At 47.0% G+C, this 24083-nt stretch overlaps 1 long non-coding RNA gene across 1 annotated transcript in view; it reads right to left on the bottom strand.

Moving 5' to 3' along the window:
• Positions 1-5108: 5108 nt before the first annotated feature.
• LOC129022138 (uncharacterized) overlaps positions 5109-24083 on the bottom strand; it is a 21467-nt gene continuing 2492 nt past the window's right edge. Inside the window, exons 3-4 of the long non-coding RNA XR_008496240.1 lie at positions 13587-13730; positions 5109-6508 (exon numbers count right to left, since the gene is read on the bottom strand). This is a non-coding gene — a long non-coding RNA (uncharacterized LOC129022138). The remainder of the gene's footprint in view (positions 6509-13586; positions 13731-24083) is intronic.

Below are 24083 nucleotides of genomic sequence, written 5' to 3'. Positions count from 1 at the left end.
GAGCTGGTTATGTTAGTAACTTTTATTGAAGCGGCAGTGTAGGCAGCCACAGAGGCGGTATTGATCCTTGCAGAGCAGGGCTACCCCATAGGCAGCGTGCCCAGAGTGGCAGCTTAGAGCCAGCTCTACACTCGTATTTATACCCATTTTTAATTATATGCAAATTAAGGAGCAGTTGATGCAAAAATGTCTAGGATGATGATAACTTCCGGTTTGTCCACTGGTTGCCATAAAAAGGGTCAGTAACTTCCAGCTGTTGCCATGGCAATGGTAAACTGACCTGGCGCACTGGTGAGCATATCTTACAGGGAGATGTTTTGTTTGGGGAGGGGCTTCCATCCCAGACCTGTTTTAGCTAGTCCTCAATTTGGCCCAGTGTCCAAGCCTGGCCTCTGGAATCTAGTGCCGCCTTCTACCACAACACTATCTCTGTGCCAGGCTCTGGGCTGGATGCCATGCCAGGGACCCAACCAGGAGGCTGGCCTGGTGCACACAGGAGGTCACGGTCAGCTGGTTTTCACTAGATTGTTGAGGTTTGTTTTCTCTACATCCTCATTTTTCAAGCCCTGAAGCTTTTTTGATCCTGTAAAATAGGAGATGGAGGCACGAAGATGGGACCAAAGATTGAGACACCTGGGTCAGAGCTCACTAAGGAGACAAAAGTCCCAGCTCCTATCCTTAGGAAAGTCCTGCTCTGCAAAGCAGACAGTCAATTTATTTTTATTTATTTTTTATTTTTTTGAGACAGGGTCTTACTCTGTCACCCAGGCTGGAGTGCAGTGGTGCGATCATAGCTCACTGCAACCTCCACCTCCCTGGCTCAAGCGATCCTCTGTCCTCAGCCCCCTGAGTAGCTGGGTCTACAGATGCATGCCACCACGGCCAATTAATTTTAATTTTTATTTTTTTTGTAGAGATGGGGCACGGGGTGAGGAGTGTCTCTCTAAGTTGCTCAGGCTGGTCGCGAACCTCGGCCTTCCAAAGTGCTGGAATTACAGGTGTGAGCCACCATGCCTAGCCGGACAACGTCCTGCTGACTGTGCAGGACAAAGCTGCCCTAGTTAGGTCTCCTCAACACTCTTTCTGTGTTCCTTCTCTGGTGCCTTTGGAACACCTCCCCTCGCCAACTCCCTGACTCTGGTGCAGCTGTAACCATGACGCTGCCCCACCATGACTCCAGCTGACCATTTAGAGTCTCCCATCAGCCTAGCCAAGTGATTGGCCCAAGGATGGACATGTGACACCAGCAAAGCCAATCAGAGTTTGCCCTGGGATTGCTATAGAGAAAGATGCTCTTAGGGTTGCTGAAGTGGGAGGTTGAGTCAGGGGTTGCTGGTTGCCACTTTACTGGCCATAGACAGAGCCCATTTGCGTCAATGAAGCCAAGCCTGGGAAAGATGGGGAGAGAGACAGAGACATCGTTTGAGCCCCTGGTTCTCTCAGTTACTTGACACAACCAATTGAATCTTGCTCAAGCCAGTGGAAGTCGAGTTTGTGTCAGTTGCAACCAAGAGTCTTTTGTCTGTTTGTTTTGAGACAAGGTCACCCTCTGTCACCCAGGTTAGAGTGCAGTGGTGCGATCTCCACTCACTGCAACCTCTGCCTCCCAGGTTCAAGTGATCCTCCCACCTCAGCCTCCCAAATAGCTGGGACTACAGGCACATAACACCACGCCCAGCTAATTTTTCTATTTTTTGTAGAGACAAGGTTTTGCCATGTTGCTCAGGTTGGTCTCAAACTCCTGAGCTAAAGCAATCTGCCCATCTCGGCCTCCCAAAGTGCTGGGATTAGAGGCATGAGCCACCATGCCCAGCCGGAGTCTTTTACTTTCCAGAATTTCTACATTGGGCACATCAAATTATTATTATCAAACACATAGAGAGAGATGCTCTTAGAAGCTCTCAGGTACAAAGGTGATGTCCACCATTTTCTGTTCATTTGTGCTTTTATATCATTTCTACAGTAAGTATTACTTTTGTGATACCAAATAGCAGTTGTTTTAAAACATACTTTACCTATGATTTGGGGACATAATGATGAGTCCCAGAAGTTGATGCTGTATGTTTCTGTTCATGCAAGGTTCACGACCAGGCAAACTGGGTCTATTAGTACCAGAGGTCAGAAGGGTGGTTACCTCTGGGGGGATGTGGAATGGGAAGGGTGCAAGGGAGCCTTCGGGTTTGATGAAATCATTATCTTTACCTGCGTAAAAGTTACACAGGTATATGCATATATAAAGAGTCATTGGCCAGGCGCAGTGGCTCACACCTGTAATCCCAACACTTTGGGAGGCCAAGGCGGATCACTTGAGGTCAAGAGTTCAAGACCAGCCTGGCCAGACATGGGGTGAAACCCCATCTCTATCAAAAAATAAAAGCAAAATATTAGCTGAACGTGGTGGCATGCACCTGTAATCCCAATTACTCAGGAGGCTGAGGCAAGAGAATTGCTTGAACCCAGGAGGTGGAGGTTGCAATGAGCTGAGATCATACCACTGCACTCCAGCCTGGGTGACAAAGCAAGACTCCATCTCAGAAAAAAAAGGAAAAAAAAAGTCATTAAGTTGTATTTAAAGATGTGTATATTTTACTGAGTATGTACTATACCTCAATAAAAATTTTGAAATAGAATAACATGTATTCATATCTCTGGGTACCTTATAGCTCTACAAACTCCTTCACTTAGCCCACAATCCCACTCAAATTTCACATGAAGAATAAGAAATTTTTTCTTTATTAGGATTCTGGTATACAATAACAATAAAACAACTTACATTGCCAAGCATGATGGTATATGCCTGTAATTCCAGCTACTACAGAGGCTGAGGCACGAAGACTGCTTGAGCCCAGGAGTTCAAAACCAGCCTGAGCAATACAGCAAGACACCTGTCTGAAAATAAATGAATACATAAATATTTTTTAAATAAATAAATAAGGCAACTTACGACCAGGTGCAGTGGCTCACACCTGTAATCCCAGCACTTTGGGAGGCCGAGGCAGGTGGATCACCTGAGGTCAGGAGTTCAAGACCAGCCTGGTCAACCTGGTGAAACCCCATCTCTACTAAAAATACAAAAGTTAGCTGGGTGGGATGGTGGACAACTGTAATCCCAGCTTTTTGGGAGGCTGAGGCAGGAGAATCGCTTGAACCCAGGAGGCGGAGGGTTGCAGTGAGCTGAGATCACGCCACTGCACTCTAGCCTGGGCAACAGAGCGAGACTCTATCTCAAAAAAAAAAAAAAGAAAAAAAACAAGTAAAAAATTAAAACAATGATAGACAAGATCATGGGGGCCACAACCTTCTCCCGTCACCACCTCTGGGAAGCCTTTCTCCCCTGTGAGAGCCTGCAGGGATTCTCGCTGCCCCCACGATACTAGGACTATGGCGGAGTAGACGTGAATCAGTCTGGCAAACCTGACAGAGCTGCATCCTCCTCAAACAGCCTGGCATTTGGAACAGAAAAGCCTGCTTTCCCAGCAAAAGCGATTTCTAGTATTAATGGGCGGAAACTTCTCCTGGATTGATCCCCCTTTTCACAGGACTAATTATAGATTTATTAATATTTATGGGCCTCTAGTCACAGCCGATAGTTCTTGTTTGAGGACATTAAGCCTTATCTCACTACCTCCAGGAAGGGGCACTTGAAGCCAGCTCTAATTGGGTGACCTGCAATCAAGATAGAAGGGAAAAAATGACAATAGCTCGCCTGTTGCCATATATTAAAATACGGTCCGCCCAGCTTAATGATTATCTTTAGAATTAATAATCTTGCTAGTCCAGGTTTGGCCCTAATAGCAGGAAATTGTATTAAATACTTTGCTAAGAGCAATCAGGTTTTTGATAAGGCTAATGGCCCTGCCCCTGGCTTTTTCTCATCCCTGAGCTCTCTGTTTTCCTTCCCCAGAAAAATGCCAGTTTGTCCATATCCCTTGTCATCTAAAGTCAGCATCACCAGGTGCTGTCTCCTGATGGGTCTCCTGCTGCCTCTCTCACCCCCATCCCATCCATCTTAGGTGCTGCTACATGATTCATCTTTGGAAGTTGCAGCTCTGGTCCCGCCATGCCCCTGCTCCACAATCTTCAGTGGCTCCCCATTGTCTACTGCATGAATGGACACCTAGCCCTTCGAAATTCAGTACTAACTGCTCCATACTTTGTTCTCTGCAAGGACCGTAACCTTTAGCCACACTGGACAGTTCCTTTCTGTTTCCAGAACACAGCTACAGAATCAGAAATAACATGAGCTTGGGAATTGGAGTGCCTAGAGTCAGAGCACACTGCCAATTGTTTAACCTTGTACAAAATGCTCAACTGCTTTGAGCCTGTTTCCTCATCTGCAAGATGGAGGTGATAATATTGTCTACCTCATATGGCTTGTTGTAAGGATTGTATGTGATCAAGCAAGCAAAATTAACACTCGTACCCACCCTCCCCTAGTTCTGCAATTTTACATCCCTCTTCCTGGAGTGCCGAAGAGCGCAGAGCTTCAGAGCTCAGGTACCTGAAAATTCAAACTCAGGGTTGGGTGATCTTGGACACGTGTCTTAATCTCTTTAAGTCTCACTTTCTTCTTCCATGAAATGGGTGCAACAGTCCCTATTACCTATTGCTGTTACAATCTTTAAATAAGACCATACAGGTGAAACACCTACAGTGCCTGGCACACAGTAAATTCTCAGTAAATATTAGTTACGTTGTTGTTACATTCCCAGCGATCAAAGCAGCATTCAAAAACCTTCTCTTCCGAGAAGCCCTCCTGCACCTCTTTTTCTGACTCTGTCTTGTGATGTTTTGTACTTTCCATGAGGCATTTGGGTGCTTCCATCCTTCCCCTCGGCCACCCACAACTGGGCTTAGAGTACCCAGGGATCAAGTTGTGCCTCTGTCTCGATGTTTTGGGTGCCTGGCATGAAGTTCGGCACACAGCAGGTGTTCAAATGTCTCAATGACAGTAACCGCTGCTGAGCACTGAATGCTCACTATGTGCCAGGCACTGTGGTGGGCACTTTCAAGGAACTAACTCGTATAGCAATGGATTTTTAACATTCATAGCAATTAACAAGCAATTAGTTCATTCCCTATGGCAATTAATAGCAATCCATTCTTACAAACAACCCCGTAACGTGGGTTTTATTAGTGTCTCCAGTTTATGGGGCAGGAAACTGAGGTGTGGAGAGGTGAAATGACTTGATAAAAGTCACACAGTACATAAAGGATTCAAGGGTCACGTGCAGCCTGGGGCTGCCAAGAGCCTTCACCCCCAGCAATAAGGAACCAGAGTTGGCAATGTTTCCCTAAGCTTGTCTCGGGCAGCCCCAGTGGCTGCAGCTGTGACTTTCTTTCCCCAAGGTGGAGACCAGTGCCTGCTGTGTGCCCATATCTGGGTTAGGCCCTCCCCAACATTGCCTCCTTAAATTGAGCAGTGTTACCTCATGTTGCACTGATGGCAACCAAGGCTCAGATAGGTGAAGTGACTTGCCCAAGGTCACACAGCAAATAAGTAGAGGAGTGGGAATTTAAACCTAGATCCAGAGATCTCCAGTCTCCTTCAAGACTGGTGAGCTCAATCAGAAGGCTGAAGCTTGAGCTCCAGTTCTTGCTGGACTGCAGTCCGGTCCTGACCTCTGTGCCCCTTTCCTAGAACCTTGGTCCTCTGCCCTGTGGTCAGCAGCCGCTCCTCTTGGAATGAAGGAGGGTTCTGGGCCCTTCTCTGTGTCCTCCAGGTCTCTCTCCTCATCACCAGCTGGGGTCTTATTTTAAGAACAACAGAATTATCTTCCTGGGATCCAGACCTTACCCTGCCCAACTCTGACCCTTGTCCCCTTGGGTTGAGGTCACCTGACTCCACCTGGTCACCCTCCTTGAGACTCAAACATTGTGATTGGGAGCCAGAGGCAGGCATTCACCCGAATTCTCCTTCCTGGCAACCAACATGTGTAATGGAAGAGAAATGTGCAAAGGGCTGTGTGGGTTTGGGGAGGAAGGCTCTGCCTGGGCACAGCATGACAGGATGTCTGAAAAAGGGAATTGGAAGCTGGCCTTGGAAAGGGGAAATTCACCAGACAGAGGTGGGAAACCAAAGTCTTTGAGGCAGAGGGACCAGGAAACACAGGGAGGCATGGCATCACATGCTGTCTTAGGAAAACAGCTGGAGTGGAGGAGTGTGGGTGGCATCAGCCAGAGTCAAGACCAGCGAGGAAATCCACTGGCAGTGATGTGGGGAGGAGGTCTGCAATTCCAGAAGATGTACAGGAACTGGGGCTCACCTTCCATGTAGAGGGGTCAAGGAGCAGTGCAGCAAAGAGCCTCCCAGATCCCAAGAACGACTGCCTCCTGTCACCTTCCCACTCGCAGCAGCCATCGCTGGGACAGCGTTAAGGTGCTGCTGACAGGTGCCGCTGCAGGCACCGCTATTGCCAGGGAGGCCTGACAGCCGCTCCAGCTGTCTCCCATCAGAGAGAACACACATCTGAGACCAGACTTGATGAGGTTGTCTCCAGACAGGCATCTGCAGAGAAAGAGAGGGCATGCAACAGGCCACTATTATAATGCATTCCCCACCCATCTCCCCAGCGACACCACCCAGCCAGAGCCTCCTAAGCACCAGAGACCCTCTGAGGGTCTTTCTCGGGCTCCCTCGACCTTTCTGGCTCATGCAGGCACACAAACACACCATTAAACAGGTCTGAGAGCCCATCTATTGCAATATGACAAATATATACATGTGCATGGACACTGGCACACACGAGCATTCCATAGATGCATCTGCACTGGAGTATAAGCACGCACAAAGGCTGGGTGTGGTGGCACATGCCTGTAATCCCAGCACTTTGAGAGGCCAAGGCGGGAGGATCACTCGGGCCCAGAAGTTCTAGACCAGCCTGGGCAACATGGTGAAACCCTATTTCTACAAAAAAATTTAAAAAAATTAGCTGGATGGGGTGACAGGCACCTGTATTCCCAGCTACTCAGGAGGCTGAGGCAGGAGGATCATTTGAGCCCAGGGGTTTCAGCCTGCAGTGAGCTGTATTCATACCACGGCACTCCAGCCTGGGTGACAGAGCAAGACCCTGTCTCGGGAAAAAAAAAAAAAAAAAATTCATGCACAAACATGCACACGTGTACATACACATTCATGCCAATTTCCAAACAGAAATGCTTCCATAGACACACATAGACATGGGTATACACATGTATTCATACTTTGATTCCCATATACTCATGAACACAGATGTGCACACCCCATTCACAGCTATACACACAGTGTTTAAATGTGGGTTCTCTCAAAGGAAAAGTCTAAGACTGGGATTTGGGTGCAAATAGTTTTTGTGGGATCCTAGGAATCTCAGCAAGGATGACAGGAGACAAATGTGTATTCTGAGTAAGTTACCACCTGGGGTCTCTGGGGCTCCATCCTGCTAGACATCCTCTGAAACACTATGTGAGATGCACTTCAGAATTGTCTCTGAAGGGCAAGGAAGTTGTTGGTGCTTCTCTAAAATTCCTGGTTGGTTTCTCGTTGTTGTTGTTGTTGTTTTGAGATGGAGTCTTGCTCTGTTGCCCAGGCCAGAATGCAGTGTCAAGATCTTGGCTCACTGCAACCTCTACCTCCCGGGTTCAAGCGATTCTCCTGCCTCAGCCTCCCAAGTAGCTGGGATTACAGGCATGTGCCACCACAGTCAGCTAACTTTTCTTTTCTTTTCTTTTCTTTCTTTTTTTTTCTTTTTCTTTTCTTTTCTTTTTTTTTTTTTTTTTTTTTTTTTTTTTGTATTTTTAGCAGAGACACAGTTTTGCCATGTTGGCCAGGCTGGTCTCAAACTCCTGACCTCAAGTGATCCACCCGCCTCGGCTTCCCAAAGTGCTGGGATTAGAGGCGTGAGCCACCACGCCTGGCTTTCTCTACATCTCCTGTTGCTTGCTGACTGAAGGTTGCTCCTGGGCACTAATTCTGCATTTCTGGGCTAAGCACACCCAGGAAGCACCCTTAGATAAAGACACAGAAAACCATTACTGTGTGCAGGAGCTGTCTGAAAGGGACCTACGAGGTTCACTGAAAGTATCCACCACATTCAGGATGTATCCTGATACATGAGCTCTCCAAAACACGTGATAAATGTTTGCATTGATTCCAAGAGCCACATGTTAAACATGTTAACATCCCTGAAATTGAGATATGCCTTACAATTAAAATTAATTTTTTCTTCCTTTTTAGTACATAAAATACTGTTTTCATTAATAGAATCTCAGACTTAGTGAAATATTTATTATAGGCTAGGCGCGGTGGCTCACGCCTGTAATCCCAGCACTTTGGGAGGCCGAGGCGGACAGACTACTTAAGGTCACGAGTTCGAGACCAGCCTGGCCAACATGGTGAAACCCCATCTCTACTAAAAATACAAAATTAGCTGGGTGTTGTGGCACATGCCTGTAATCTCAGCTACTCTGGAGGCTGAGGTGGGAGAATCACTTGAACCCAGGAGGAGGAGATTGCAGTGAGCCGAGATCGCACCACTGCACTCCAGCCTGGGCAAGAGAGCGAGACTCCATCTCAACAAAATAAAAACAAACAAAAAAACCCAGAAATATTTATTATATACATATATATGCTGCCACGTGCCTAGAGTATCTCTGGAAAGATACACAAGAAGAAAATGGCATGGCAGAACCTTGACTTTTATGACAGTTTTATTGAGATATAATTCATATGCCATAAAATTTATCCTTTTAAAGTGCACATTCAGTGTCTTTAGTATATTCACAAAGTTGTACAATCACTGTTTAATTCCAGAACATTTCCATCACCTCAAAAAGAAGCCCCATACCCATTAGCAGTTAGACCTCATTTCTCCCTGCTCCCACCCCCAGGCAACCACCAATCTACTTCCTGTCTTCATGGAGTTCCTTATTTTAGATCTCTCATATAAATGGAATCATACAGTGTGTGGCCTTTTGTGTCTTCTTTCACTTAGCATAATGTTTTCAAGGGTCATCTATGTTGTAGCACCTTTCTTTTCATGGCTTAATAATACCCTGTTGTATGGATATACCACATTTTGTTTACACATTCATCAGCTAATGGATATTTGGGTTGCTTACACCTTTTGGCTATTATAAACAATGTAGCTATGAACATACATTAGTAAGTTTTTGTGCGAAACTAGGTTCATTTGACTTGGATGTATACCTAAGAGTAAAATTGCTGCATCCTATAGTAACTCTATGTCCAACTTTTTGAGAAACTGACAAAATGTTTCCGTTTTATATTCCCATCAGTAATGTATGAGGGTTTCAATTTCTCCAAATCCTTGCCAGGTAACACCTGTTATTGTCCTTTTTTCATTATTATACCCATCCTACTAAGTATAAAGTGGTACATTCATTTATTTCCTCTTTAATTTTTATTATGTAATTGTCTCTGCTTACTGTGGATTTAGTTTGCCCCTCTTTTTCTAATTTCTTTATGGAGGAAGTTTAGGTGACTGATTCGAGATCTTTCTTTATTTTAATATAGGTAGTTGTAGCTGTAAACTTTCCTCTAAGCACTGCCTAAGCAACATCCCATAAGTTGTAGTATGTTGTGTTTTCATTTTCATTCATCTCAAAATATTTTCTAGTTTTCCTTGTTATTTCTTTTTTGACTAATTGGCTAGTTAGTAGTGTGTTGTTTGTATTTCCACATTTTTTGGAAAGTGCTTTCCCAAAGTTCTTTCATTATGTTTTTATAATTAATTTCATTTTATGTGGTCAGAAAACATATTTTGTATGATTTAAATCCTTTTGAACGTATGAGACTAGTTCTGTGACCTAACGTATTATCTATTTTAGAGAATGATCTATGTGTACTTGAGAAAAATGCTGTTGTTGAGAGGAATATTCCATAGATGTCTGTTAGGTCAAGTTAGTTTTTAATATTGTTCAGGTCTTTCATTTCCTTGTTGATCTTCTGCATAGGTATTGTATTCATTATTAAAAGTAGAATATTGAAGTTTCCATCTATTATTGTTGAATTGTCTATTTCTGCCTTCAATTCTGTCAGTTTTTGCTTCATATATTTTGGAGCTTTATTGTTAGATGCATATGTGTTTACAGCTGTTATGTATACCTGATGGATTAACCATTTTATCATTATAAAACGTCCTTTTTTTGTCTCTAGTATTAATCTTTATCTTAAAGACTATTGTGTCTAATGTTAGTATAGCCTCTCCAGAACTCTTTTGGTTATGGTTTTCATGTTATCTATTTTTCCTTTTTTTCTTAACTGATAAGGTAGAATTCATGTCTGCCATTTTACTTTGCCATGTGTATGTCTTACATCTTTTTGTTCCTCTATTCCTCCAATACTACCTTCTTTAGTGTTAAACAGATCATTTCTAGTATACCTTTTTTTTTCTAAGACGGAATCTTGGACTATTGCCCAGGCTGGAGTGCAATGGCACGATCTTGGCTCACTGCAACCTCCACCTCCTGGGTTCAAGTGATTCTCATGCCTCAGCCTCCTGAGTAGCTGGGATTACAGGTGCCCGCCACCATGTCTGGCTAATTTTTGTATTTTTAGTAGAGACGGGGTTTCTCCATGTTGGCCAGGCTGGTCTCGAACGCCTGACCTCAAGTGATCCACCCAACTTGGCCTCCCAGAGTACTGGGATTACAGGTGTGAGCCACCATGCCTGGCTACTAGTATACCATTTTTATTATCTTGTTTTGTTTCTTTTATTTTTTGAGTTATTTTCTTAGTGGCTTCCATGGAGATTACAATCAATATATTAACTTAAAATAATCTAATTTGGTTCAATACCAATATAATTTCCATAGTATACTAAAACATTGCTCCAATATACTTTCATTTCCTCCCTCCTCTTTTATACCATTGTTGTCATACAAATTACATCTCTATACATTACATTATAAGCCCATCAACATAGCTTTATAATTATTGCTTTGTGCAGTTATCTTTTAAATAAGATTGAAGAAAAAAGTTACAAACAAAATTACATTTATGTAGCCATATATCTACCTATGTAGTTATCGTTCCTCCTTATTTCTATACTTTACTTCTATAACCCTTGTTTCTTCATGCAGATTCCATGTTCTTTCATTTCAACCTAAAGGACTCCCTTTAGTATTTCTTGTAAGGCAAGCCTTCCAGTAATATATTCTCCAATATTTTAAATCTAGGAATGTCTTAATTCCCCGTTTTGAAGAATAATTTGCTGGATAAAGAATTTTTAGTTAGTAGTCTTTCTTTCAGCACTTCAAATATTCATCCCACTGCTTTCTGGTCTTCATGGTTTCTCATATAAAATCAGCTGTTAATCTTCTTGAGGACTGCTTGCACCTGGTGAATCACTTTTATCTTGAGACTTTCAAGATTCTCTCTGCTTTGGGCTTTCAACAGTTTGACAATGGAGTGCCTAGATACAGACCCCTTTAAGTTTATCCTTCTTGGAGTTTGTTGCACTTCTTGGATTTGCAGATTAATATTTTTTGACTAAATTTGTGGAGGTTTTGGTCATTATTTCTTCAAATATTCTTTCCTCCTCATCTCTCTCTCCTGTCTTTCTGAGACTTCCATTTTGCACATGTTGGTACACTTGGTGGTATCCTACAGGTCTCTGAGGCTCTAGAGTTCACTTCTGTTTCTCAGACTGGTCCAGTGACCAGATTCCATCCTGAAGCTGTCTAGGGCCTCCCACCTACCTCGTGCCATCAGTCATGTCATTAGCACACAAAAGACACTAATTACTCTGAAGATTCCAAAAGTTTTAGGAGCTATATCCCAAGAAACAGGTAGAAAACCAAATACCACCATTTTCAAAAATATCACAGAGATAGGGAGAGAGAACTGGGATTAAGGCAGGTTAAAACATCATGGAGGTGGATGCCTGTGGTGCCAGCTACTCAGGAGACTGGGAGGTGGGAGGATTGCTTGAGCCCAAGAGGTTATGGCTGCCGTGCCATGATCATGCCACTGCACTCTAGCCTGAGTGACAGAGCAACACCCTGTCTTAGAAAAACAAAAACAAAACATCATAAAGCTCATGGTCTTACCAAGATTCAGCTATTTTAACATCAACACTCCTCAGATGATTGTAAGCTTTTAATTTCCAGCATTTCAAAAAAGTATATTGAAGAGTTTCTCCAGTATTTTCATTGCTTTTATGAAGGAGCAGATTTTTGGAAGTCCTTCCTCCACCATTCAAAAAGCCACTGGGACATGGACTTTTCTTATGTATCGTTTTTAATTGTGTGAAGCTTTTATCATGTCCAGGTATTAGCAAATCAAAAAATAAAATAAATCTAAAAATGAAATAGGGTACATACACATCTCTGTGTGCACACACAGGATCCAGGAGCCCACATGCATAAGCATAGAAATGTGCCTGTAACACACATTCATTCATCCATGCTGTGGAGTGGCAGGGTCAGCTCTGGGTTTCAGGAGTCTCCCCAACCCCTGGTTGCAATGGGGAGCTTGGAGGGGATGAGATGGAAGGGAGAGAAGCCAAGAAGAGGCTGGGGAGTCATCTGGCAGCAGTGAAGGTGTGGCATTGACTTGGTCTGGGGGAGCTACACGCATGCCCACAGCTACTAACTCCTCAGGACCCCATGTGCACATCGGTCTAGGCATGTGCATATGTAAATACAGGGTCCATGTGTTCAGGCATGCATGCATCCAGCAGCATGCTGTTCAAGTTAAAGAGAAATGCAGTACAGATGTCCCAGAAGGGCTGGGGGACTGGATTATAAACCATAAGGGGACTTGGTGAATAGGACAAGATTCTGGAGGGGAGGGGATGAGGAAGATGCAGTTTTCTGGCCTGATGCCCTGGGCCCACCAGCTTCCCTCTATCGAGCAGACCCATGCACCACATTCTGCTCTGGGACCCCCTTTTCTAGCTATGCTGACCCATCCTGGTCCTTCTGGAAGCCTATCTCTAGGATAGGGCACAGCTTTGTCAGCCCCTTGTGGAGTTGGCAGGGGGGTGTCATCTTTGGTCACCCTGATTTGTTATCAGCCCTTTCTGTGTCATTCTAGGTCACTTCCCTTCCTTATGAACAGTATCTGCAGATGAGAGTAATGTTTGTATCTTGACCTACCCCACCCCTGGAGTTAATCTTATCATGCACTCTGGGTCACTCCACTGCAGAGAGTACACAGGCAAAGGCTGGAAGCTCGCTGGGTAAGCTCCCGGATGTCACAGACATGACTAGCTCATCCCTAACCCCTTCTGACACCGACGATTAGAGGCCTTCTAAGTCTAGGATGCTACAATTCAGGATTTTTAAAAACACAATTTCTTTTTGTTATGAATTACTTCAGACATTCAAAGAATAAATTAATAAAGACCGATGTGCCCACGATCCAGTTTTAACTTATATTAGAATTATGCCTGACTTGCTTCAGTTCTTACCTTTTATTTATTTTTTAAAATGTATTTTGTCAGCAAACAAGCGTATTCATTCCTTCTTGGGTTGATGAGCATTTGGGTTGTTTCCAGGTTTTTGTTATTGTGGACAGAACTGTTATAAGCATTCTTGTCATGTCTGCTGCTGTGTGTGTGCAAGAGTTTCTCTTGGGTATTTACCTGGGAGTGGAATTGCTGAATATTCCCCTCCATGAGATACTGCCAGATTGTTTTCCAATGTAGTTGCATCAATTTGCACTCCACCAGCAGTGTCGGGGAGGTCTTGGGGACTTGCATCCTCCGATGTCCTCACACAATGGAATGCTATCCAGCAGTCAAAATGAATGAACAACAGCCACAAGCAACAACAAATGTGAACCGTAGCAATGTAACAGGAAGGGAGAGAAGTCAGCTTCAGAAGGATACGGAGGCCATGCTTCTCTTTTAAAAACTTACAAACAACTTACATACAGAAACACATGTATATGTATATTTATATATAATTTATAATTAATAAAAATATATAAATATATAAATAAAATGTTACAGATACAATTAAATACCCCTGTATATACCACTCACCAACCCAATTCCTTTCTCTTTCTCCTTCCAACCCCTGAAAAGAAAATGCTTGGCCGGGAGCGGTGGCTCATGCCTGTAATCTCAGCACCTTGGGAGGCCAAAGCAGGCAGATCGCTTGAGGTCAGGAGTTCGAGACCAACCTGGTCAACATGGTGAAACTCCATCTCTACTAAAAATACAAAAAAAAAAAAAAAAAAAAAAATTAGCCGGATGTGGTGGCACGCACCTGTAATCCCAGCTATTTGGGAGGCTGAGATGAGAGAATTGCTTGAACCCAGGAGGCAGAGGTTGCAGTGAGCCAAGATTGCACCACTGCACTCCAGCCTGGGTGACAGAGCAAGACTCCATCTCAAAAAAAAAAAGAAAAAAAAACAAATGCCGTCAGGGAATAGGGTGTGTAGCCTCTCTACCCATCATGTTTATTTTTATTTTTTTATTTTTATTTTTATTTTTGAGAGTATCTCTAGAGAGTAACAGAGATTCTTCACTTGACCAAACTTTAGTCAGGCTCCCGAAACTCTGCTAAGCCTATCTGCATACTTTCTTACAAAATCTGGTTTTAGCAAGAACCCTAAGTCAGTTTAGCAAGAACCCCCCCATCCTCAATATCTGATCATCCTTCATATCTAATCAGGCTGTTCACCCTCCACCACGGCCCAGATTATGCCGGATCCCCCTGGCCTGTCTTCAGCAAGAATCCTGTTAGATCAGTTGAGTCAGATTCTCCCTCACCCCTGATGCTTCCTCTCAGTCATTTTCCATCCTCGGACCTCTGCACTGCTCCTTAGCCATAAACTCCCACTTGCCCATGCTGTATTCGGAGTTGAGCCCGTTCTATCCCCCTCACCGCAAAATCCTGTTGCAATGGTCCCTGTTGCCGTGGTCCTGAATAAAAAGTCTACCTTACCACTCTTCAACAAGTGTCGTTGAATAAATGTTTCTGTTTTGCTTGTTTTGTTTTGTTTTTTGTTTGTTTGTTTGTTTAGATAGCTCTGTCTCCCAGGCTGCAATGCAGTGGCACAATCTCGGCTCACTGCAACCTCTGCCTCCCAGGTTCAAGTGATTCTCCAGCCTCAGCCTCCCAAGTAGCCAGGATTACAGGCATGTGCCACCACGCCCAGCTAATTTTTAGTAGAGACAGGGTTTTGCCACTTTGACCAGGTGGGAATAATTTTTTCTCTAACAGATGTGACCCAGCTCCCAGTCACCCCTAGGATCCCCAATGCAGTCCCATCAGCTGGGTTTCAGGAAAGGAATCGAAGGGAAACCCGGAGCCCTTGAACCTGCAGGCCTCTGAGAAAGGAGTCCTACTCCATCTCCAGGCCTGAGGGTGATGTCAGAATCCACAGCCACATCTAGAAGACTTGAGAGCAACGGTGGCCTGTGCCCCACTCCAGGCTGAGCCCCAGTCTGGGTCCACAGGTCTGATATGGCCCAGCAGAGGCCCCTGTGCCCAGCATGGTGTGGGAGCATCAGAGAGACTCAAAAGACCAGAGCAGCCTCGTGGACAGTGGCACACCATGGTGACCAGCCCCTGAGGGTCAGAAGGGGCAGCATGTCTTGATAGGCAGACAACTGAGAAGTCACCTCTCCTCTCCCATGACCTGTGGCAGTCCCCCCAGTATCATCCAGCCCCATGAAAGAGGGAAGCCCGGTCCGCCTGGGTTTCTTCCTTCCCGGCAGAACAGAGCTTGAAATGCAAGTTTGGTGCATTATTTAAAAACAAAGGAAGCTACATTTCTTGCACACCTGGGGTGTGGGTGGAGAGTTACACTGAATGTATTCAGAGCTGAGGAATCTGGGTTTCTAGGAAAACAAGCTTTCCAGATTCTAAGATTCTAAGCTCCCCAAACATCTAGGTTCAAGGATAATTTGGAAGCAGGAAATGTGTAGCTTTGGGGCTCCTGAGACTTCTGCCAGAGTTACATTCATTTTCCTGACTCTCCCAGGCCCTACGAGACAGCTAAAGATAAGAGATCCGGGAAAAAGCCCACCTACATCCCTCCCCAAGATTCTGCTGGCCTTGACAACTCATTGTACCAGAGGGGAAACTGAGGCCTACAGAGGGCCTGACTTTGTCCTGATCACACAGTCAGCACAGACCCAGGCCACCTCACACATACCCTCCTCCCACGCCCCCTCAATGCCTCTTGCCCAAGTCTGGGCTGCCCCCTTGCCTCTGCCCAGGACAATAGATTCAGGTGGGAGCCGGGGGTCCGTGGGGAGTGGTTGCCTGTGATCCCCACCGGGCAGGCATGGCCACTCCCTAGGCCCCAGGTCTCTCGCTGCCAAAGGTTGCCATCCATTTTCTGTCCACCACATTTGTTTGCAAACCATGAAGAAAATCGCTCCCATCTCTCTGCCTCAGCTGCCACTGTGATATATGACTTCCATCAGAGACCCCTCCTCCCCAGAAGCACCCTCCTTCTCCCCCAATCTCCCCAAGGCTGGGGGTTGGGGGGCAGCGGGAAATGGAGTGATACTGAACCGACTAATGGTGGGGTGCTTCCAGAGACCCTTTAAGGAGATGATGCTCCATCTTGACTTTGTGGAGGGAAGATGGTGTAGACACTGCGGATCATTGCTGTGCAGCCTGTTACCTCTGCATATAATAACACCTCCCCACCTCCTGAACCCAAAAGCCACACATGTTCTGTTTACAGCTTGGTTTTTTGTTTGTTCTTTGTTTGAGACAGGGTCTCACCCAGGCTGAGTGCAGTGGCGCGATCTCAGCTCACCGCAACCTCGACCTCCTGGGCTCAAGCAATCCTCCCACCTCAGCCTCCCAAGTAGCTGGGACAATAGGAACATGCCACCACACCCGGCTAAGTTTTTATTTTTTGTAGAGGGAGTGGGTCTCACTATGTTGCTCAAGCTGGTCTCCTCGGCTCAGTGATCCTCCCACTTCGACCTTCCAAAGTGATGGGATTACAGGCATGAGCCCCTGCACCCAGCCTGTTTGTAGCTCTGACTTCATTTGCTCCTTCTGTCATCTCTGTGGGGCTCCTGATGAGACCAATCTTAGTTACATTTACCCTTTTTACCGAGCCCTATGCTGGGCACTGGGAACCCACAGCCACATTCCTTGACCAGCCTCAGCATCTCATGACAGAGCCAGACATGAGGGAATAAAGGCAGTGTGGAAATGTAATCACCAAAAACGTCCTGGGTCCATGGGAGCCCCAGATGAGGAGGGAGGTCTGTCTGCTGAGAACAGGAGTGAGGTGGGATGGAGAAGGCTGGCGTTTGTGTGGCTGGGAGAGCTCTGAGGAGGTGGGCTCTGAGCTGGTTCTGAGGCTCTGAGGTTAGGAGCATGGACTCTAGAGTTGCACTGCCTGCACTGCCATCCTACTGCGTGACCCAGGGCAAGTTGCTTGACTTCTCTGAGCCTCTGCTGACTTCAGGAGATCTGCAAATGGGAATTTCTCTTAGAGAGGCTGTGAGTGCCAAGTGAATAAGGCATATAAAGTGTGAAGTGTAATACCTGGTGCAGAGGGCTAGCTGGTGTCCTCACAATTTGCGGAGAGTGTCTAGGAGTTTGCCTAAAGGACAATGTGGCAAATGGTTTAGGCAAAGGGAATAGCCTCTGCCAAGGTGTGAACATGGGGAAATAGGAGCCACTGGGAGATGCTGGAGCTTAGGAAGAACTGAGAGAGGGGGCTGGTGTGGATAGGGCTTGGAAGGCCAGAAATTTGTACCCAAGCCTGAGGGAATGGGGAGCAATGGAAGGGTCTTGAGCAGGACAGTGGCCAGGTCAAATTGTCTGTTAGAAAGACCCCACTAGGCTGGGCTCAGTGGCTCACACCTGTAATCCCAGCACTTTGGGAGGCCAAGGTGTGTGGATCACCTGAAGTCAGGAGTTCAAGACCAGCCTGGCCAACATGGCCAAACCCTGTCTCTACTAAAAATACAAAAATTAGCCAGATGTGGTTGTGCATGCCTGTAGTTCCAGCTACTCAGGAGTCTGAGGCAGGAGAATCGCTTGAACCCAGAAGGCAGAGGTTGCAGTGAGCCAAGATCACGCCACTGCATTCCAGCCTGGGCAACAGAGTGAGACTCCATCTCAAAACAAAACGAAACAAAAAAACCCCACTAAAGGTGAATGAAGAAGAGAGGTTGGCGAGACCAAGTTGGGACTCATATCCTGCTCTCTCTGCCCAAATGCTCCTGCATAGCTCTGAAGGATTTCAAATCCTTTGTGAAGTCCAGTGCCTGCCCTGCCTGCAGGCCCCAGGTACTGGCTGGGTTCCCAGTGGCCATCTCTCCAGCTGAGATATGTGTGTTGGAGCCGGGGGAGTGGAGGAGCCAGCTTCGGGGTGGGAAGCCGACCTGGCAGATTCTGGCTGGAGTAGGGTGCAGTGGCGGGGCAGCCTCCTGCTCATCAGCCCTTCCAATGTGGAGTCGGTCAAGCGTTCCTCCCTCCAAGGAGTGGTGGCTGTCAGGTGTGTCCAAACTGCACTCCTGGCTGCCTCAATTTTGCATCCCCTAGGTAGCACAGACACCATGAATGGACCAGAAATTGAATGCAAAATCAAAATGCAGCAAATAAATGGATGCAAAAGTCATTTGGAGCCAATAATAAGAACCACCTCCAGACTCAGAAGCAGGGAAAGTTGCACAGAGGCTGAGCTGGCCTGGCCGCTGGTGGAGAAGGGATGTTAGTCTGGGCGCCCCTTCCCTGGCTTCACTGGCCCCAGCACTCCTCTCACTGATCCACATTGCTGGATGGTCTCCAAGGTCACTCAGGGTACAGACAGGGAAAATGAGACTTGGGGCCAGGCGTGATGGCTCATGCCTGTAATCCCAGCACTTTGGGAGGCCAAGCCAGATGGATCACCTGAAGTCAGGAGTTTGAGACCAGCCTGGCCAACATGGTGAAACCCCATCTCCACGAAAAATACAAAACTTAGGCGTGGTGGCACACACCTGTAATCTCAGCTACTTGGGAGGCTGAGGCAGGAGAATCACTTGAACCTGGAAGGCAGAAGTTGCAGTGAGCCGAGATGGTGCCACTACACTCCAGCCTGGGCAACAGAGCGAGACTCCATCTCAAAAAAAAAAAGAGAGAGAGAGAGAGACTTGTAAACAGAGGATAGCTACAACCCAAAGTACCAAAGAATTAGGGCCCTAGACTCAAACAGATTCACTTTTTGATTCAGCTCTTCCAATTTCCAGCACACGTGACCTTGAGTGAGTCACCTAATCTGCAATTGCTCTCGTCACTTTTGTTGGACAGGCTGAAGGTAAAATATTGGAGCACAGAAAGGCACTAAGCACTGAACAGAGATGGAGCACCGAATATGCACTTGTGAGGGCAGGTCTCATTCACTTCTCCATCCCAAGGCCTCCACTGTGCCCAGCACACAGTAGGTGCTCAATGAATATCTGTTGAAGTCATGGATGGTGGAATGACTGCATTAGGAACTAGGAGCAAAGTTCTAATTTGTTTGCTGATATAGCCCTAGAGCCCTAAACAGTGCCTGGCACATAGTAGGTGCTCAGTAACGGTGGTCCCCAATCTTTGTGGCACAAGGGACAGCTTTCATGGAAGACAATTTTTCCAAGGACCGGTGTGGGGTTGGGGGAAGGATGGTTTCAGGATGATTCCTGGATGATTCGAGCACAATACATTTATTGTGCACTTTATTTCTATCACATTGTAATATAGAATGAAATAATTATACAACTCACCATAATGTAGAATCAGTAAGAGCCCTGAGCTTGTTTTCCTACAACTAGATGGTCCCATCTGGGGGTGATGGGAGACAGTGACAGATCATCAGGCATTAGATTTTCACAAGGAGTGTGCATGCATAGTTCACAATAGGGTTCGCCCTCCTGTGAGACTCTAACGCCACCACTGATCTGACAGGAGGTGGAGCTCAGGCAGTAATGCGAGCGATGGGGAGCAGCTGTAAATACAGATGAAGCTTTGCTTGCTTGTCCCCTGCTCACTTCCTGCTGTGTGGCCTGGGGGTTTAGGACCCCTGCTCCATGATACACACATTAATGAATTTGGTTTGAGACACCAACTTCATCCTTCCCCTAGTTGCCCTCATTGAAGAGCCCCAGCACCCCAAGCCCCCCAGCCTGGGCTCCTGGGGGCTGCAAATTGAATTTCTTGTGCCTTAGTGCCCAGAGAGGGAAGGAAAACGTTGTACTAACATCTGGTAGTCACAGGTACCAACAAGGCACTTCATGGGTTACAAAGCAGGTTCCCATGGAATGTCTTTGCTGATCTCCAGTCAATTTCACAGATGGAGAAAGAGAAACTCAAAAGATGAGGTGACTTGTGCAGGGTCACAAGGTATGTCAAGCAGAGATGGCTGGGATTGGAATGGCAAATCCCTTTCTCTTTGTATCATTCATTTCTCTAACCAGTTATAACAAGTACCTCCCAGCAGGGTCAGGATGGGGCTCAGACAGGCACTGGTTCCCACTATGGAAGCAGTGAGGGTCCTGGGTCAGCAGGCTGAAGGCCAAGGCCCACCCTGGGCCACCAAGAGCTGTGGAGACAGGGTAAGTGAAGAGCAGGATGAGAGACAAGTGGAGAAGCCTCTGGCGGGGTCATCCGGGCAGCCAGGACAAAGCAGAGAGAATAGAAGGGGCAGAGAGAAAGGCAATTACACCAGGAACATCTATTAAGCACTCACTGTATGCCAGGCACTGAGGATAGAGCAGTGAGCAAGGCAAACAAGGAACTCACATGCCGGTGGGGAGACAGAACCTGGTTTGTAATTACTCATTACGAGTAGAAGTGGGGGCTCTGAAGGCAAGGAGCATGGTTTCCAGGAGGACACGGGGACATAAGTTAGGCCTGGAGGGCCAGGGAGGGCTTCTTTGGAAAGGTGGTGCTTGGGCAGAGATCTGGCGGATGATAAGAGAAGGAGGGAGGGAGAGACAGAGACAAGGAGTGGGAAAGACCAGAGTAGGGGGAAGAAACTGGCAAAGTCAGAGGAAGAGAGTTTGAGGACCCAGTGCAGTGGCTCACGCCCAGCACTCTGGGAGGCCGAGGCAGGTGGATCACCTGAGGCCAGGAGTTTGAGACCATCCTGACCAACATGGCAAAACCCCATCTCTACTAAAAATACAAAAATTAGCCAAGCGTGGTGGTGCACACCTGTGGTCCCAGCTACTCAGGAGGCTGAGGCATGAGAATCACTTGAACCCGGGAGGCAGAGGCTGCAGTGAGCTGAGATTGCGCCACTGCACTCCAGTCTGGGTGACAGAACGAGGTTTTGTCTCAAAAGAAAAAAAAAGAAAGAGAGAGAGAGAGAATTTGAGGAAAGATGATGAGCAAAGAGAAGGATCCAGAAATGAGATGGTCAGCTGGAGTGCAAGGTACAGGAGAAAAGGGAGCCAGACACAGCCAACTGGGGGCTAACAGTGAGACCAAGAGCAAGGAGGAAGGGAGGGTGAGAGGAAAGAGAGACACACAAATCGCTCCAAGCTCCCCACCTACTCTAGCTTAGACTTTCATCTCTGACACAAAAGAGGAACTTGAGCTCCCCTCCAGGGAAGCACAGGGCACTCAGGCTGAGATTTCACATTCCAGCTGTGGTTTCCTCTTTCCCTCTGTAAGCCTGGGTTCCTGAGCAGAGTGCAGCTGCAGCCAGCATGGGTGTGGGGCAGGAGGGGAAGCTGCGGGTGGAGGGCACTACTGCATGGAGATAGCGCTGTGGAGCCGGTGGGCCAGGCCTAGGGACAGAGCCAGAGGCTGAGCTTCCTCCCTCTCCCAAAACCCTTAGTGAGTGCCTCATCCTAATTTTCTGCCAAAGACCGCCTGTCAACTAAAGGGCTTGTTGTGAAGTAGGGTGCTAACTGTTAATGAAGGTGTTAACTGTTAACTAGGATGTGTTCACTGTTGACTAACATGTTCACTGTCAACCAAAATGTTTGTTAAGTAGCATGTCCACAGTTTACTAGGGTGTTAACTGTTAACTGTTAACTAGAGTGTTTAACTGTTAACTGTTAACTAGAGCGCTTACTAGGGTATTTGCTGTTAACTGGAGCGTTCACTGTTAACTATGCTACAGTGTTCAACAAGTAAGCTTTTTGTTAAGTAGGGTGTTTGCAGTTAACCAGGGTGTTAACAGTTAATGAAGATGCTGGCTATTAACTAGGGTGTTCAACTTCAATTAAGATGTCTTTTAATAAGGTGTTTGCAGCCAGGCATGGTGGCTCACGCCTGTAATCCCAGCACTTTGGGAGGCCAAGGCGGGTGGATCACCTGAGGTCAGGAGTTCAAGACCAGCCTGGTCAACATGATAAAACCCCGTTTCTACTAAATTCACAAAAAATTAGCTGGTGTGGTGGCAGACACCTGTAATCCCAGCTTTTTGGGAGGCTGAGGCAGGAGAATCACTTGAACCCGGGAGGGGGAGGTTGCATTGAGCCAAGATTGTGCCACTGCACCCAGCCTGGGCAACAAGAGCAAAACTTCATCTCAAATAATAATAATAATAACAATTATAAAGTGTTTGCTTTGGCCCCAGCTTTTGTGCCTCAGTTTACATACTCCACCCTCCTCCTTCTCTCCATCTTATTGGCTGGTGGGGCTGGCATTTCTCCCAAAGCAGGGGTCTTCACTGCAAGTACAAGGTCCTAGCTTGACCTCAGGACCTCTCCCCCAGTAAACTGGCCCCATAGAAAGTCCAACTCAACTCCGCGGTCCCAATCTTAATTGACAACTTAAGGTGGAAAGTAAAATACTTTCTGAAATTACTTACATTTTAAAAAAGAAACATTTGAAAGATTAACATAGCCAAATGACTGACTCCTTAATGTGGAATGATAGTCAGAAAAGCTATTCCTTGGCCTTGAAATCCTGCAGAATGGACAGGCTGTGAGCTCTGATGGTGGGATTCCCATGTTGTTTCGAGCTTTGAAGTCATGCCTGGGCATCTGTCAGAACACGACGGGACAGCATCTATCAGTCCTGTCCCCCAGGCTGGAGTATTGTGCTGGGTGCTGCCTGGAGAAGGGAGGCCCAGTGCTGGTGTTCCAGAATCCCTGCCAGGGCCCTGACTCAGATAGCCACGGGAAGCTGGGGTCTGCCCTCCAAGTAGCCACTGATTTGCTGGGCAACACTCATCAAGTTATTGCCCAGTTTGGGCCCCTGTGTAAGGTGGGGTTCAAGCCAGCGGACATTGGTGGATCTGCCCAACTGTATCTTTTTGGGCCACTCTTCAAGGCCCACTTCACAGACACAGAAACAGAGGTCCAGAGAGGTGGCCCTCTCCTAGGTCTGCACCCAGCCTTCACCCACCACACGCCCTTCTCAGTCCTGACTCTTCCAGCCTGCCCCAGGTCCTAAGAGCCCTCCCCCACTGCCAGGGCCATGGCAGTCCTTCTAGATACAGGACGGACTCAGTGCCAGCAGCCCTCCTCCTTGGTCTGTGATTCAGCTCCTGTGAGAGAGGGGTTGAAGGGGTTCCAAAGCTGCCCATCAGGCCACTGCCAGGCCTTCAGCCCCTCTGCCGCCCCAGCCTGCCGGGTTTGGGCCAGACACACACCCACACACATTTGCAAACATGCTCAAGTATGGTCGGCACACTAGTACAATGCACGCCCTCAACTTCACCCCCAGACACACATGCACCATTACACAGACACATAGATACCCCTACAGATACTCATGACACACACACTCAGACCACACACACGTGCCATGCAGGCCCATGCATAGGGCACACTATGCTACACACCCACAAGCCATGTGTGTCACCCACTGTGCCAGCCCAGCTGCACCACCCTCCTTCTGCCTGGACATTAGCATCGCCCAACCTCAACCGTCTCCCCACCCTGTCATCTCTCTGCTGCCCCTCTGACCCCAGCACACACCCCACACTGCAGTCACGACATTCCCAGCTGAAAGCACACTGATGGCTCCCCTCAGGCTCTTGGGGGCAAATCCACTGCCCCACCTCAGCTCACCCCAGCCCTCTCCCCCAGCATACACTCAGCCCTAGAGCAGCCCCTCATCCCCTAGGCCAGAGGCTCAGCTTACATCTGGCACCCCAGCTGGTGCCTCTTGGCCAGGCAGAGGGAACAGCTGTGGCTGTTAGTCCTCACAGTGGGCCACCCGGAACATGC

Source organism: Pongo pygmaeus, chromosome 21 (assembly GCF_028885625.2).
Source record: "Pongo pygmaeus isolate AG05252 chromosome 21, NHGRI_mPonPyg2-v2.0_pri, whole genome shotgun sequence".
Lineage (NCBI taxonomy): Eukaryota > Metazoa > Chordata > Mammalia > Primates > Hominidae > Pongo > Pongo pygmaeus.
The sequence above is the reverse complement of the archived record's forward strand: the minus strand, read 5'-3'. Positions and strand labels throughout refer to the sequence as shown.